The sequence below is a fragment of the Chaetura pelagica genome, unplaced genomic scaffold (genome assembly GCF_000747805.2).
Source record: "Chaetura pelagica isolate M959 unplaced genomic scaffold, ChaPel_1.0 scaffold1, whole genome shotgun sequence".
Classification (NCBI taxonomy): Eukaryota; Metazoa; Chordata; class Aves; order Apodiformes; family Apodidae; genus Chaetura; species Chaetura pelagica.
The window spans coordinates 1,613,191-1,628,572 of NW_009951948.1; positions in this window are offsets into that span (position 1 = coordinate 1,613,191).

Here is a 15,382-nt window from a genome sequence, read left to right on the forward strand (position 1 = left end):
ATATTTTTTATGAAGCCAGTTATTTAGAAAATGCCTTAAAGAAAACTCATTAGTTTTCATTGCCCTGTATATATTTATTTACTGTATTTAACCAGCTAAACAAGCTAATGTGCAGCACTTCATTTCCTAATTTGGCTTTGAAGCCGGAGCAGCAGAAGTATCAATTACATTCTGTCAAATGCAAACATTAACATAACTGTATGAAGCAATCATGTTTCTAACAACAGCAAGCACTGCCCAGAGGACCAAAATAAATAAAATTCATAGAGCAAGAGGTAACGCTTTTCTTTACGGCAGGATTAGGGCTGGTGAGAGCACCCGTGTGCTTTCCTCTCCAGGGGCCGGCAGGGCTGGGGAGGCAGCTCAGGCGCTGAAACGCAGGTGAATGAATAATCAGGCACTTGCTCACCCAGGGCACGGTCTCATCACGGCGGGGGGGGGTTTCTGGCCGCCACTCCCACTGTTATTAATGGCTAATTAATGTGTAATTTGCAGAAAGAGATGAAACCGGGACCTCGGCGGTGTGTTGTGAGCGCCGCACACACGCACACACGCACACACGCACACACACACACACACACGCACACGCTTATCATTCGAAGAAATATCAGGGTGACACGAAGGGTGGGTGACAGAAAATAAGTGTGGCATGAATCAGCTGCCCTGTGTTTATCATCAGGTGCTGTTGTGGGAAAGCATTCACCTCCACCAACTGCCGTCTCCTGCCAGCAACAAAAGTCGAGTTTGATAAATTATTAGTGGAGATGTTCTCAGTGGCTTTGCTTAGATTTTACTCCTCTTGCGCAAATTGCAGATTAGGAAAGGATTAAGTAACAACAGTGTGGCTAAAGTATTACACATCGTGCTGGCCAGTAGCCAAAGAATGTAGCATGCAAAAGCTGACATTGCCTAAGAAATCAAATATAGCTCCAGTCACCACAGAAAATGACTCTTCCCAACCACCCAAGGTAGTTGCTCAGTTTCTCCTATGTCACCCAGTGTCTTGCACCAGAGAATTGGTCATTACAGGGCTATTTATTTTTATTTTATTTTATTTTATTTATTTTTTCTTTTTTCTTTTTCTTTTTTTCTTTCAGGTAGTGACAAAGCCATAAGCATTTAGGTGAATCACAGAAACCATAAATGTAATTGACTGTAAAGCCAATTGCTGGGCTTTGTGATAACATCCTTGTCAAGTCTCGACTTGTCAGATTCGTGGTCTTACTGAGGTTCAAATACTGTGAGTTTTCTGTGCTATGCTAGCAACCCAGGGCAAAGCATCCACATCACTGGGGGCAACAGGCTCATGCCCAGTGACAGTGGCTCTGCAAATGGGTCATGGGACTCCTGGTGTGTTTCTCCCAGTGAGTAAAAGCAGCAGAGTAAGGCTCACAAAGATCAGCTAGCAGAAACAGGGGGGCGACAGCCCTCAAACTACAGGCAAAGGGTAAAACTCACCCTAGTACTGCTGTAAAATTGTTGACTGATAGTCACGGTGGTGAAGCCTGCTCCTCCCTGCCCCCGTGCTTGTGCCCAAGCCACCTGGATCTGGGGAAAGGCAGGATGCTGTTGGGCCAACAGGTGCACCCAGTCCCCAGGAGAAGCACCAGCAGATGCCTACAGGTGTGCATGGGAATATGGCAGGTGCCCATTGAACTCCTACGTTGAGGCCTCTGCAGCACAGGGGTGCTCTGGCCCACCAATGAGCACCTTGGTGTTAAACCATCCTCCCAGGACCTTTCTACTGAGCAGCTGCTTGGCTGCCTTTGACCCTCTCTGGCTTTAGGGTCTCAAAATCCTATGGCAGCAAATTCCAGAGCAGAACTTGTTGCTGCTCAGTTAGATGACCTAGTTGGAAAATGGACACGCTGCAAAACACAAGGAGTGGACTGGAGCCACTGAAGAGGACTGACTGGCTCAGTTTTGGAGGGACTTTGTGCTGCCCATGGGGACCAGAGGTGATGCAGAGCAGCCACACTCAGCACAGAGCAGCAGCTCCAGCACCTGGGGCGATGGGGACTCCAGCCCAGTGGGCAGAAAGGCTTAATCAGCAAACCCATGAGATATTTTTTCATGAGTCTTGTGATCCTTAATATGTAAGAGCCCTGTCTGCTGAAGTTAATGATCTTCAGGAAATTGCAAACTTTCATGTGAGGAAGAACGAGCAAGTGTCCAGTCTCTCTGCTGCAAAGAGGGATTTGAAAGGATGTGTCCTGTGAACCCTTTGGACTGTTCCATGCTCAGCATCAGTGTCCAGCCAGATGCTCTGTGCTGCAAGAGTATGCTTGACTGGCTGTCTTGTTACAGCAGGCAGAGTTTTGTCCTTTTATCTGAGCAGCTGGCAAAACAATACATTAAAAAATAAGACAAAGTCAGCAAATAGTTTTCTTTCCCCATATGTGAGATTAGAGGAACTACTCCCCCTCCTCCAGGATGATTTCCTGACTTGGTAACATTTTTCTCAATCTCCTCTTCTTCTTTTTCTCCAGTGCGTGGGGAAAAGCAGGATTTGTGGCTCAGCTGGAGGGTGAGCAGCATGTCATGCCATGCTGTGGCCCAGGTGCTTCATGTGCATATGCCAACCACAGCAAAAGCCCTAAAAAAAATCTCTCTCTAGCACGGGGCAAGGGTGGTTTTGCAGGGAAAGGGCTTTCAAGATGTCAGGATGGGACCTCGACTCCAGCCATGAGGGACCTCCCTTGCCTGTGGGCTCATCAAGCAAACCATGTTTGTGGGAGGCAGCACTGCCTTTAATAACCGCAGCCAGGAGATGGTCCATCCTGGGATGTATTTCCTGGTTGGAGGGAGGATGCTGGAGTCACATCGAGCTTCAGTCCCTGGTGCTGGGCAGGGCTGGGGGTGGCTGGCAGGGCTTTGGCTGTCGGACCCAGGCAGGGCTGCTGGTGCTGGGCTGAGCCTGGAGCCAGGCTGGCCTGTGATGCACATCCTGCTCACGCATGTGGGCATGAGTCAGAGCCCGAGAGGAAGAGCCTCACCCAGCGGCAGCCCGAGCGCAGGGCTGAGCGCTGATGGGGAGATTGCTGATGGCTGCTGACAGCCTCCCTCGGGGAGATCCCTGCACCTGTGGAGCGGGGAAGGACAGGCGTTTGGAGCTGAGCTGGTCTCCCGCTGCCTTGTCAGAGGTTCAGCCCAAACCCTTCAGGGTTCACAGGGTTTCACGTCCATCCCCCTCTACCCTTCACTTATGAGACCCCACCTTGTGTACTGTGCTCACCTCTGGGGCCCTCAGCATAAGAAGGCCATGGACCTGTTGGGTCCAGAGGAGGGTCATGAAGATGATCAGAGGGCCAGAGCACCTCCAGTATGAGGACAGGCTGGGAGAGTTGGGGAAGAGAAGGCTCCAGGGAGACCTTTCAACAGCTTTCCAGTAGTTACAGAGGGCCTTACAGGAAAGATGAGGTGGCAGTCTTTATCAGGGAGGGTAGTGACAGGACAAGGAGTGATGGTTTTAAACTGAAACCATGTAGATTTAGATTAGATATTAGGAAGAATTCTTTAGTGTGAGGGTGGTAAGATACTGGCACAGGCTGCCCAGGGAAGCTGTGGATGGCCCATTCCTGGAAGTGTTCAAGGCCAGGTTGGATAGGGCTTTGAGCAACCCGATTTAGTGGGATGTTTCCCTGCCAATGCAGGGAGATTGGAGCTAGATGATCTTTAAGGTCTCTTCCAACCCAAACCATTCTATGATTCTGTGCTGGCCAGAAGCCTCTGGAAAAGCAATGCAGTCTTTGATTTTTCTTCCCACTGGCTTGACCTCAGTCTTGCTATCTTCAGCATCTGTCAGCTGCTCTTGGTCCAGGTGCTAATCTTGCTGGGGCACTGGGACAGCTGAGCAATGGCCCAACCAGCCCCCCACCACCTTGCTAGGAAACAGGTGTCCAGATCTTTTGACCTCTACAAATGATTGCATTTAATGATTTCTGGAAATTTTCCACTACAAACTTGGAGAGATTCTTCCAGAAATTAGGCTCATTTTCTCTAGGAAGCTGTTGCCTGTCTCAAGCAAAAGTCAGGATGACTCATTTTGCCAGGCATTCCAGCTCCAGTGGACTCCCAGCACCGGGTGAGTGGAAGCGTGTCCATGGTTTGGCTCTGAAACACCAAGGCCTGAACATCCTCAGTGCTTCTCAGAGTCAATGGGATGACTTGCATGGAGTAACAAATGCTGAGTATGACTGTGGGCAGTTCAAAAGCCAGTGGCAGACGGATCACGGTCTCGCAGCTGTGGCTTTAAAAGGGTTATTGATTCATTTGGAAACAACTAGCAGGAGTGACTTTGTAACAGACAGGATTATTTCATCTCACCACATGCCAAACATAGACAAAGCACAGTTCAGCACGGAGATTCTTCCAGTGACTGTCACATCAAATGCCCAACAGGATTATGTACCAATGTGCTGGATAATGCACTTTCCTCAGGTATGTTTGCAGCCACTGAAGGATGTGTGTAGCCCTCAAAAGCAAAGGGAGAAATTATTCAGCTATGACCTAATAGAGAGGAGTTAAGTTGGGAAGCAATCAGCCAAAGCAAAAAAAAATATGCAGCTAATGATGAAGCCAAGATCCAGGCTGCTGCAGCAGTTCAAAGTGAGGAGAAATAAATCACTCAGAGTTCGTATAGAAAATACATGCTCTGAAGACACTAGAACATCTCATATCTGCTTGCTATGCTGGGCAGCCTAAGGGAGCTGGAGTTTTCCTTTATGGGCCAGCCGAGGATGTTTCTGGTGACAAGGACACACAGCATGATCCCACTGGAGCCATCTCATATCCCAGTTGCTCCTCCTCTGCTAGCAAAGTGACAAAAAATGTCAGGGAGTTTCACAGGCAAAGACAAGTGGGGATGGGAATGACCAGCATGTCCCTGAGCTGTCTGCTGTGAGCCCTTCTCTGTCCTACCCCGTCAGCGCAAGTTTGAAAAGCTTCACTCGAACCAGATGCCTCTGAGAAAGCAGAGAGATGCAATTAAAGCCTGGCAGCCCCTCAATGTCTTCTTCAGGGATGAGCCAGTTTCCCTGCTTGGAGTACTTGGTCCTACAGATCCCACATGCAGAAAATTCTCAGCTGGATCATAAGGGCATATCCAGGAGTTTTGCTCTGACATGAACTATAATGCAACTATGTTCAGGATATGCTCTGGAGTTTTGCTCTGTCATAAATTATAGTGCAACCACTGTAATCAGGACCAAAGTCAGGCTTGGCCTGGCCAGCAGCCCATTGGCTTGCTGTCCTGCTTGCTGTGTACTGGGTCAAACCTAGAGATCCTAACTCAGTGTTCACCCAACAAAGCCTGAGGAGCAACCCAGGGAGAAATTCTCCAGAGCATGCAACATTCCTGTGTAAATCAATGGGAACTGTAGAGTCTGGCCTCAAGTCAGGATTTCAGGATTTGACCCAATTTAACCTTGGCATAAGTAGTTGCCCAACTCCAAAGTATTTTTTTTTTTTTTTGTGAGGCTCAACAATTAACTTTCAAAACAGCTTAAAAAAAAAAAAAAAAGGCAACAAAAAAGCGGCTGGGGTTGCGAAGTGCTGTGCTAGCCAGCAGTGTTTTGTTAAAGTTACTTCCACTATTATGGTATTTGTTGGAGTCAGCACTTTGTGCAAAGTAGAGTGCAGCTCTAGGCTCCCTGTCCAGGCCAGAGCTGTACCCGCCCGGGGCAGAAGTTGTGACTCTTCCCATTTGGACACACACACAGGGTAGTTCCTTTTACCAAATTCAAACTGTCGGGTTTTTCTTTTACTCACTAGAGTGAAATTCAGCCACGTGCAAAATGCAAGGACTGCTCATTGCTCAAGTCCAATGAGTCTCAGTGTTGAAAGTTTCATGGGGAGGCTTTGGGGAGCCAGAGGGGTGGGATAGGAAGATGGGAAGAATCAGGAGAGGGGTGAGCTTTACTTTTGGGTCTCATACCCTCTTTGTCCCTTCTTGTTTCTGTGCAAGGGAAGGGTTGCACTTCCCAGGCTGTTTTCAGGAATATCTTTCAAAAAGCTGATGCAGATAAAAAGCTCTTTCGTTGTTTTTTTTCCTTACCTTCCACCCACAACAGAAAGGCAGCTTCTCAATCTTAAAGATTTCATTGTTTTAATTACTCCACTGCATCTCGGAGTTTACTATGCCATTACTTGTTCATATACTCAATAGAGCACAAGGGTTACCAACACCACTGGAGGCTGCTGACATTTTGTTTCACCTCAGATCCTGACTTGTAACCCTGGCAGCAGCTGCCAGGGACAAGTCTCCAACTGCAGTGGCAGCTGCTGTGATGGGAGGAAGAGCCCAGCACTGAGAAGACACTTGCAGCCCCATTGTACCTGTTCAGCAAAACCAAGTGTATTTTCAGGGAAAACTGGTTTTATTTCCCCCGGTGCAAATACATACATAATTTGTTCTGGGCTTAGAACAAAATTCCCAGTTGCAGGGTGTTAACCAGAAGCGGGTTTTAATATGTATTTAAGTGCTTTGATTATTTTTGGTTTGAAACTCCCTTCCCTTCTACTGCGGATGAATCTGGGTAGTTTCTTAGTGCTTAAAAATAGCTTTTGAGATTCAGACTGAGGGTCTGAAATTCTTCTTGCCTCCCTCAATCACCTTCAAAGTTTGGCTCCAGTTTTTTAACACTTCCAGCTCTGAGCCATTCCTCTGCACTCTTCAGTTGTGACTTCACTTGCAAAGGACTGTGAAAATAAGGGGAAATGGCAATTTTGGCAGAAAAACTAGCCCATGGAGGTTTAAGAGGCAGAAGGACAACCTTTGTCAGTGCTCAGAGATGTTTTGGTGCTGGAAGTGCTGCACTTTGTTGGTGTGATAGCACAAGCAACACTTGGGAACTGATCAGTTCTTTGAGTGGGAACTGAGGGGCCCATCAGGCTGGGTCGTGGGTTGTGCATTTGCCTGAGCAGCCTTTGGCCCATGAAGCAATTTGCCCCTCATGTGGCTGGGCCCTGGGCTGCTGGGGGGCACAGGAGAGGACGAGGGTGAGACTGGGAGCTGTGGTACAGTGGAAGAAAGTGTGGATGTGGAGGGGAGATCCAGGACCAGTGCAGTCGAGGGTGGGAATTTTACTACTGATGCCAGGGTTGCCCAGGCTGCTGGTTGTGTTTTATACCTGTTTGGGTGATGCCAGGCCACTGGCCATTTTGCTGCCCCTTGCCTCACTGAGTGACTGAGCCTCAGCCTCTGGGCTTGCTCAGACCAGGGAGGGGAGAAAAGGGGGCAATGAGGCATGTGTTTGGAGGACTACAAAGTTGCACCCAGCCTAATGAAAGCCGGGAAGCACCCTTCAACTCACTCTCTTGGCTTGCAAGCATGAGCAGAGAATGGGAGGGTTTCAGCAGTAGTAAAAATCTCAGATTCATGTAAGAACCTTTTACTTATAGCCTTTTACTTTTCCCCACCCGCTCACTCCAACCCATGCCCAGCTGAAGGGATTACAATATAGATTAGGATCAGGATTGCCTTCCTAATGTTCTCAGCCTCAAAACAGGTGCAAGGGGAAAACACGTGAGGGAAATTATGTGCCAGTGGAGAAGCTCTCCAGGAGGAGTTGTTGGATAAATACTAACTGGAGATTGGGATCAGGCAGCTGCTGAGCTGGGCTTTTCCCACTTGGAGGTAGTCTGAGAGCAGCATTATGGGCTGCAGGCCTGTGCAAAGCAAAAATGCCATTGCATGCAAGCATATTGGTAATTGCTTGTGCACTCACATGCTGCTTCCTGAGAGACTCTGGTAAAATGGTAATAAAATAATGGGAAAAAGAGCTGGATACACTCCTTTGCCAGCAAGGCAGACAACACATGGTACCCACTATTGGAGGTGGGTTAAAGAATAGAGTTAAGAGAGTGACTGTAGAGTGAGATCCAGAGGATTCATGCATATATACAGCCTTTTGTTCAGGTAATCCTGCATATGTTGAGGTTGTTTGAGAACTGCAAATGCAGAGGAAGAGCGACGGGTCCAAAGTCAATACTCATTACTGAGAGTCTGGCATCTTCATTATGAAGTATTACCTCTAGCCTGTGTGTGTGGTGTATCAATTTAGATTCTTTCCTGTAAATACATCTGTGCTGCAAAGCTCAGATTGGATTCAGTATGTATTTCTTGCCTGCTTTTTTTCAGCTGGATAGACTTAAGCAAACTGAGATCATGTGACTTGCTCAAACCACCCAGTGAGTCATTGGCTCAGCCCAGATTAGATCTCAGGAGCTTTCTAGCTTTGATCTAGCCACAAGACCACATGGCCTCCTTCTATAGTCTTTGATGAAAGGCTACATAAACACACATAAGTGAGTATACCGAATTTTTTTGGAGGTTCTGAAAAAAAGTGTTGCCCCTGCGGCAAGCAAAATTGGAATGGGCTATGAATGGATGCCATGCATGTATCTGCTGGAGTAAAAAATAAAAAGCAACATGGAGAGAAATATATGTCCAAACACCCCCAAAAAATCTTGGTGCGAATGACGACAGGATGCTCTGGATAATAGTGCCGTGGATGCTATACCTGCCATATGGGTCTTTCCACAAGAGCTGGTTACCTTATAAAGAGAGGTTGTTGTGTCATTCAGAAAGTATAAACACATTAAGCAATGTTATTCTCTAAAACATCAACACATGAGCTACTTACAATGGACTAAAAAGTCATTGTTGCTTTGAGGATATATTTGTCCCAAGTGATTCATAACAATCTGTGGCACTGAGGCTATGAAGACTTCTAAAGGATGCCTCCACTTCCAGGCAAGTATCCACGGAAACGAGCCCACAGTTTGCTTTGTTTGCTTTCTTTTACCTAGGATAACCTTTTAAGCTGCTTTGTGGATGGCCAGGCTTCCTGGCTGAAGCAGATGTTCTATCCCCTCCGGATGACAGGCTTCACTTTCTGTACCTGCTGCGCTGGTGACCACTGCAACCCCTCCTGGAGGGAGGGCAGCAGTGCCCTTTGGCGGGGATGGATGAAGATGAGGACATCTCAGTGGCAGTAGCTCCTATAGTACAGTACTAATGTGATTCCAGAAGTGGCTGCCAAGAATTGCTGGCCCATGCCTGCTTCTGCCAGGAGATGTGTGGAATGACGAAACCGAAGCTCGCAGAGAGCAGGGCCCGTGCTGAGTGACCCGGGGATTTGGAGCAGGACCTGAGAGCAGCTCAGATACCCTCATGATCTCAGGATGGGCAGCTCAATTAGGCGAAGTCCATCCTCTGGAAAGGGGAAGCTTGATCATGACCACTAATGCCCGAGGACCGTTTAGGTCTGTAAACAATATTATTTTTATTTTTTCCTTCTTTTCTCCCCTACCCCTGCTCTGGCCTCCCTGCCCCTCTGAAATCGGTTCTGACCTGTAGAGAAACATTCTGTAACATTTTGGATCCTGAGTAGCCCCCATGGCTGCCTGGAATTTAGCTCTCAGTTTTCAGAGAGACCCACGTCATTAGGGTAAACCAGTGTGTGTGTGTCTGTGTCAACACATAACAAAACACATTGTATGCACCCTGAGCTCAGGAACTAATACGTGCTCTGGCAGGAAGACAGTTGTACCAGCAAGAGCACAGGGTGAAAAGCAAAGGCAATATTGTCTCCTGTGGGACTAATAAAGACAAAAGACAAAGCAACTGTTTGCTGTACTATTGAGGGGGCTGTTTGGGACACTGTACTGGGGAATGCGGCAGCTACTGTCACACGGCTGTTAAGGACAGGTAAATGTTCAACTGGAAAAGCATACAGAAACTCAACCCCAAACTGTACATAGATGTTCTGGACAGAGGCAAGTGCACAGCTGAGGCACGTCGCAGAAGCTTGTCTGCTGTCCTACTCTCATACTCGTATTAACTCGTGCTTTCTTGATTTGAATCTACGGAACAGAGTGATTCATGCTTTCTGTCGAGATCACTTGCAGAGGTGCAGAGTCAGACTTTACAACGTCCTGGGAAACCCAGGACCTCTGTGCTTTTGTAACAGGACTGGGCTCTGTACAGCTGCCAAGCTCTAAAAGCCTGCACAGCTCTAAAAGCATTTGTGCCCAGAACCAGCAGGAAATGTCTTCCTTCTGGTACTGCAAGTAAGGAGATGTGATTTATGGAGTGAAGTTCTGTTTAATAAAACTGGAAATGAGATACTGATGGGTGGCTATGGAAAGACCACCTCACTGTGCAAAAGAACATGGCGTTCAGTCCTCCAGTCACCTCTTCACAGCTCACAGAGGATGAAACCCCACCAGGATTTTAATTCACTGTTAGCTGAATCACTTCATCCAGCCATCAGCAGTTCCCCAGAGTTTAAAAAAATAGAGGTTAACTTTTTAAACTTGAGACAGCGTTTGCTAGCTCAAAATAGAGCCTCCTTCTGACAGAAATGGAAGGGCTAATCAATCAATCTAAAAATTTTAAGTTGTTTTTGTACCACAGATCATAATCAAAACAGATTTATCTCATGCAAGTAGATTAGAGCACTAATTATCAGTGCATGCATGCAGTGTGCACACATCTGTGAACATAAACACCCATAAGTTTCTATATTCAGAAATACACACAAAGTCTAACCCAAAACCCCAAGTGGAGGTTATTGCTGTCCTGTGTGGGGAGGAGGATCTCCACAGCTGTGGTGCTGGACAATATCCCCTTCATCAATGGCTTTGATGCTTCAGACATCTAGGCTTGTCCATAAAGATGGTATCTTGGAGGTGGAGGATTTAGCAAAGCTTATGGTGGTGGTGGAACAACATTTAAGCCATAGACAAGTGTGTGGCCTGGTAGGACTGCAAGAGATTGCATCGAAGATTGAGTTTCTGCCAATGAAACATTAGTAGCCATGGGGCAAATTAAGCCCTTGTGACCTTGTGGTCAGATTTCAAGCTGTAGCCTCTTCAGGATAAAATCCAAGTGATGCTAGTGCCCTTGCTGAAGTCAGCAGACCTGAAGAACATGTATCATTGTCAGAAGCCCAAGCACACACTGACAAATTTTGTCACTTCTTGGAGACACTGGCTGGTACATCACATTACTTCACTGTGACTGATGGAACTGAGACCTCTGTGGAGCAGCACAGAGCACCATCCTGGAGACACAGATCACTGACTATTTTAGTAATGACATGACTGAAGGCCTGCTCACCATATCAAGGGTGGGTTAAAGCACTGCCTCATGTCGGTGTCATTACAACCCTTTGCCAAGTCTGTTCTTTGGTGTTACCACTTCATACAAATTATTACTAACATGACCATTTTTTTTGTGGTCCACTTGTGTCTGAGTTTTCAAAGTTGTGCTGTGTTTATGTGTCTGTGTGCCCGTATTTAAAGAATTTGCTGGCATAGTTGACTGAGAAAATGTATGTAAAATGAGAAGTGTTAAAATTGGCTGTTTTCCAAGAATATTCTACTGGATGTACAAAATTCCATAATATGGAGATGGAAAATAGTCAAGTGGGGTAAGAAACAGCCTGTTTAAAAACAGATGTAGAAAGAGGAATATAACATTAAGAAAGAATGTACAAAACAGGCAAACCCCTCAGGAAATAGAGTTATGGTGATTATAAATTACAAGTTAAAACAATGTAAGCAATTGATAAAAGGAAACCAAAGGATTAATAGACTATCAACAGCCAGTGGAGTGAAAGACATGCAGAAAACAGTCATGCCAGGAACAATGCTGTCTCCTCTTCCAAACCCATCCCGATGGCAGTATAGATCAATTGCTAAATGCTAAATGTAGATGGTAAAATCATAAACAGTGGTGGGAAAAAAAAAAGAAAAAAGAGAGAAAAGAGACAGAAAAGTTCAATAGCTATTTCTGCTCTTGTTTGGAAAGGAGCGGGATATTTGTCCTGTATGATGTTGCAGATTGAGGGCTGCATTTACCATCTGGAACAGAGGAGGATGTGAAGCAGCATCTGCTAAAATTAAACATTTTTTGCATCATCTGGCCTGGCTATCTTTGTGTCTTAAAGGGGCCAGCTAAAGTGCTCGGTGAAGTTTTATATTTACAAATCTGGGGAAATTCCAAAGACATGGGAGACTGCCAGGGTAGCTCTGGGACTTAAGAGGTGTAAAAGAGATACTGCAATGAGCAATAGGCTGGTTAGCAGGGCAGCATCCCTTGACACAATCACCAAAAGTTAATTCAGGTCTCCAACAAGGCATTAGAGGCTAAAAATAAAAACAATGCTAATCTGCAGGGGTGGGAAAAAAAAAGAAAAAAGAAAAAAGAGAGAAAAGAGACAGAAAAGTTCAATAGCTATTTCTGCTCTTGTTTGGAAAGGAGCGGGATATTTGTCCTGTATGATGTTGCAGATTGAGGGCTGCATTTACCATCTGGAACAGAGGAGGATGTGAAGCAGCATCTGCTAAAATTAAACATTTTTTGCATCATCTGGCCTGGCTATCTTTGTGTCTTAAAGGGGCCAGCTAAAGTGCTCGGTGAAGTTTTATATTTACAAATCTGGGGAAATTCCAAAGACATGGGAGACTGCCAGGGTAGCTCTGGGACTTAAGAGGTGTAAAAGAGATACTGCAATGAGCAATAGGCTGGTTAGCAGGGCAGCATCCCTTGACACAATCACCAAAAGTTAATTCAGGTCTCCAACAAGGCATTAGAGGCTAAAAATAAAACCAATGCTAATCTGCAGGGTTTTGTGGAAGGTAAGTCTTGTCAAAGAAGCCTGTTGGTTTTTTGTTCAGACAAGATTGAAGATCACGTTGACAGTATTTTTGGCTTTCCCCACCACGTGACAGTTTAATTAATGAGATTGCATTATGCAGGATGAATAGAGCACATATTACCTGGATTAAAAGTTGGCTGAGTGACAGAGGTAAAAATTTAGCTATTAATGGAGAAATAGCAGCAGGCCAGGGATGTTTGAGGGGATAAAGTCAGCCACATGGAGCTCACTCTTCCTGTAGTTTTGGTCTGGGTACATCTGAATCCTAGAGTAAAGGGTTAGAGAGCCTATTGTTGCACATTTGTCTTGGAGAGGCCTTGTCTGTTTGCTCAGCACTAGGATACATTTGACAAATTACCTCCATTATCCAGGTAGAAAAGCAAAGAGGCAGCAGAGATGGGCTGCTACTTCAGGAAGCTGTGAGAACCGGTGAATGCTGAGAAACCAGACATGTTCTGAAGGGACAGTTTCAGCAGGCAATATCAAATTTCTGGCCTGACAAACCCACCAAGACCACCAAGCAAATCTGTATCAGAGCTGGGAAGAGAGCTTTGGGCCTGACCCAGGATTACTCACTTATCTGACACATGTTGCATCTTTTCCATGGAGGGAGCAGGCATTGGCATCAGCAGAGTCCAAAAGAAATTCTTCCACTGGCCAGCACTGACTGTTTGCTCCTTCCCTGCACATACATCAACTTCCACCAGCAAATAACTGGAGCAGGACCTCATTAAAAAGAGAAAACCCTTCCTCCACTACTAAATGTTTGATAGAAGATTAAAGAAAAAAGTTCTTGTATGTGATGTGCTCATCTAGTGTTTGCTCCAAATTTATCAGTGCATTTGCTTTGCTGTCTCTCCTGACAACTTGACTGTTCACAGGAAATGTGACTGTTAAACACAGTTCTAGGAAGAAGCTAGGTAAAGTAAACTTCACTATGTGCATTAATATTTGTTTCTATAGTTGGAATGGCAAAAAGCTGGTGTCTCCAAGTTTGCCAGTACCCCTTCAGCAGCAGCTGATACCGGGTTTAATGCTGGGGTCTGGCTGCAAGGCTGCAATTAGAGCCTTGTTCTGTCCTGGGAAGGTTAAAGTAGAAATGAAAACCCCCTCGGGGATGTGGTGCTTTTGGCAGTGCTGCCCTGCACCTTCCCTTTGAGCACTGGTCCCTGCCAGGCTGGTGCACAGCAGGGAGAGAAGCAGTAGCTGTTCTGAAGGTGAAGATGAAATTGTCTTTATATAAAAAAAAAAAAAAAAATAGAAGAGGGAGATGAGGTAACATAACTGGTTTGCAAATATTTTATTATCTGTTGGAAACTAGCAAGATTAATTTTATTTCCTCTGAAGTGCCTCTGCTTGATGTGGGAGAGCTGCCAGCTATCACATCTCCCCTAGGATCAACCTCCCACAGAGAGGGAAAAAACAACAGCTGGACCCTTTTGGGCCTATCGTGAAAAAAATAGACCATGATTAATGACCAAAACACAAGACAGAAAGCATCATACTGGGGATGCTCCAGGAAAGGCAGGGTCCAGAGTTGGGCTCCTGTACTTGCCCTCTGAGCAGAGGTCATTACCTACCCCTGAGGCAGGCAGGTCCTCCTGAGGTTGGGGTAGTTACCCTGTCGTGGCCTTGGGGGCAGTGGCAGGAGCAGCAGGGTGAAGATGTGGATAGAATTCCCCTCTGGGTGCAGGGCTACCCAGGGACAGGGGAGCTGAAACTCAGCACTTGTCTGCACGGCAGCTGAGGTGCTGAGCTTGGACTGCAGCTGGGAAGCCCTGCCTGGCTGCAGCCCTGTAACAGTATGTCCTGGCATTTGTTTTTATCAGTAACAGCACTCTCAATGCTGTAATTACAGCCAATCACCCTGGAAAATCAGAAGAAACTCTAGCCCTTTCAGCTGTACGACTGCAACAAAACCCAGGTATGCAGGTGGAACACCCTGCCACTGCCTCCTGAGCTCCCAGGACAGGACTGAACTCCCGGCCATCTCGTTATAGTGGCAAAGAACAACTTCTTCTGGACATCCTGACATGCACCCACCCAGATCCATCAGCAAATGACTGAGAGCACAGTCAAAGTAATAACCAGAAGAAGGGGGCAGGGAGAGCCTGCTGGGGACCCTCAGGGCTTGGGCACAGCTGCAGCATCATGAGACTCTTCCCCTGGTCAGTAGAGACACCTCCATGGATGTGGGGTGTCTGGGCGAGGAGGCCTTCATGGCAGCTTCTGGGGAGCAGGGCACTTGCTGAGGTGTCCCAATACCCCCATTTGTTCAGTCACCACACTCTTGGGTGAGGAAAGCCTTATTGTTCCTGGTTATCTCAAAATTGCCCACAGTGCCAGCCAGCGTGACACGAGAAACAGACAAAAGAACTGATGCACAGTGACAAAAAATAGCCAGGACTCATTTCTAAAGGGTAGGGGTGGAGACCCCACTTCCTTACTTGCTCACAGCAGGATGAAGCTGAAGAAGTTCCCTTGGATAAAGCCAGTGTACCCTGCCTCTCTGGATACAGAGGTGCAAGGGCTGACATCCTTCCATGGCACTTATATGCCTGGGGTATCCTGAAAAGACCATCTGCCTTCCCTGTGGAATGGGGTAGTTTCAGAGCCTTCCTGCCCCTGCACATCCACTGAAAAGTCCTGGCAGCATTTGCCCATCTCCTCCAGAAATGACTAGAAATCTTTTTCAGTGGATGAGCTGGTAACTC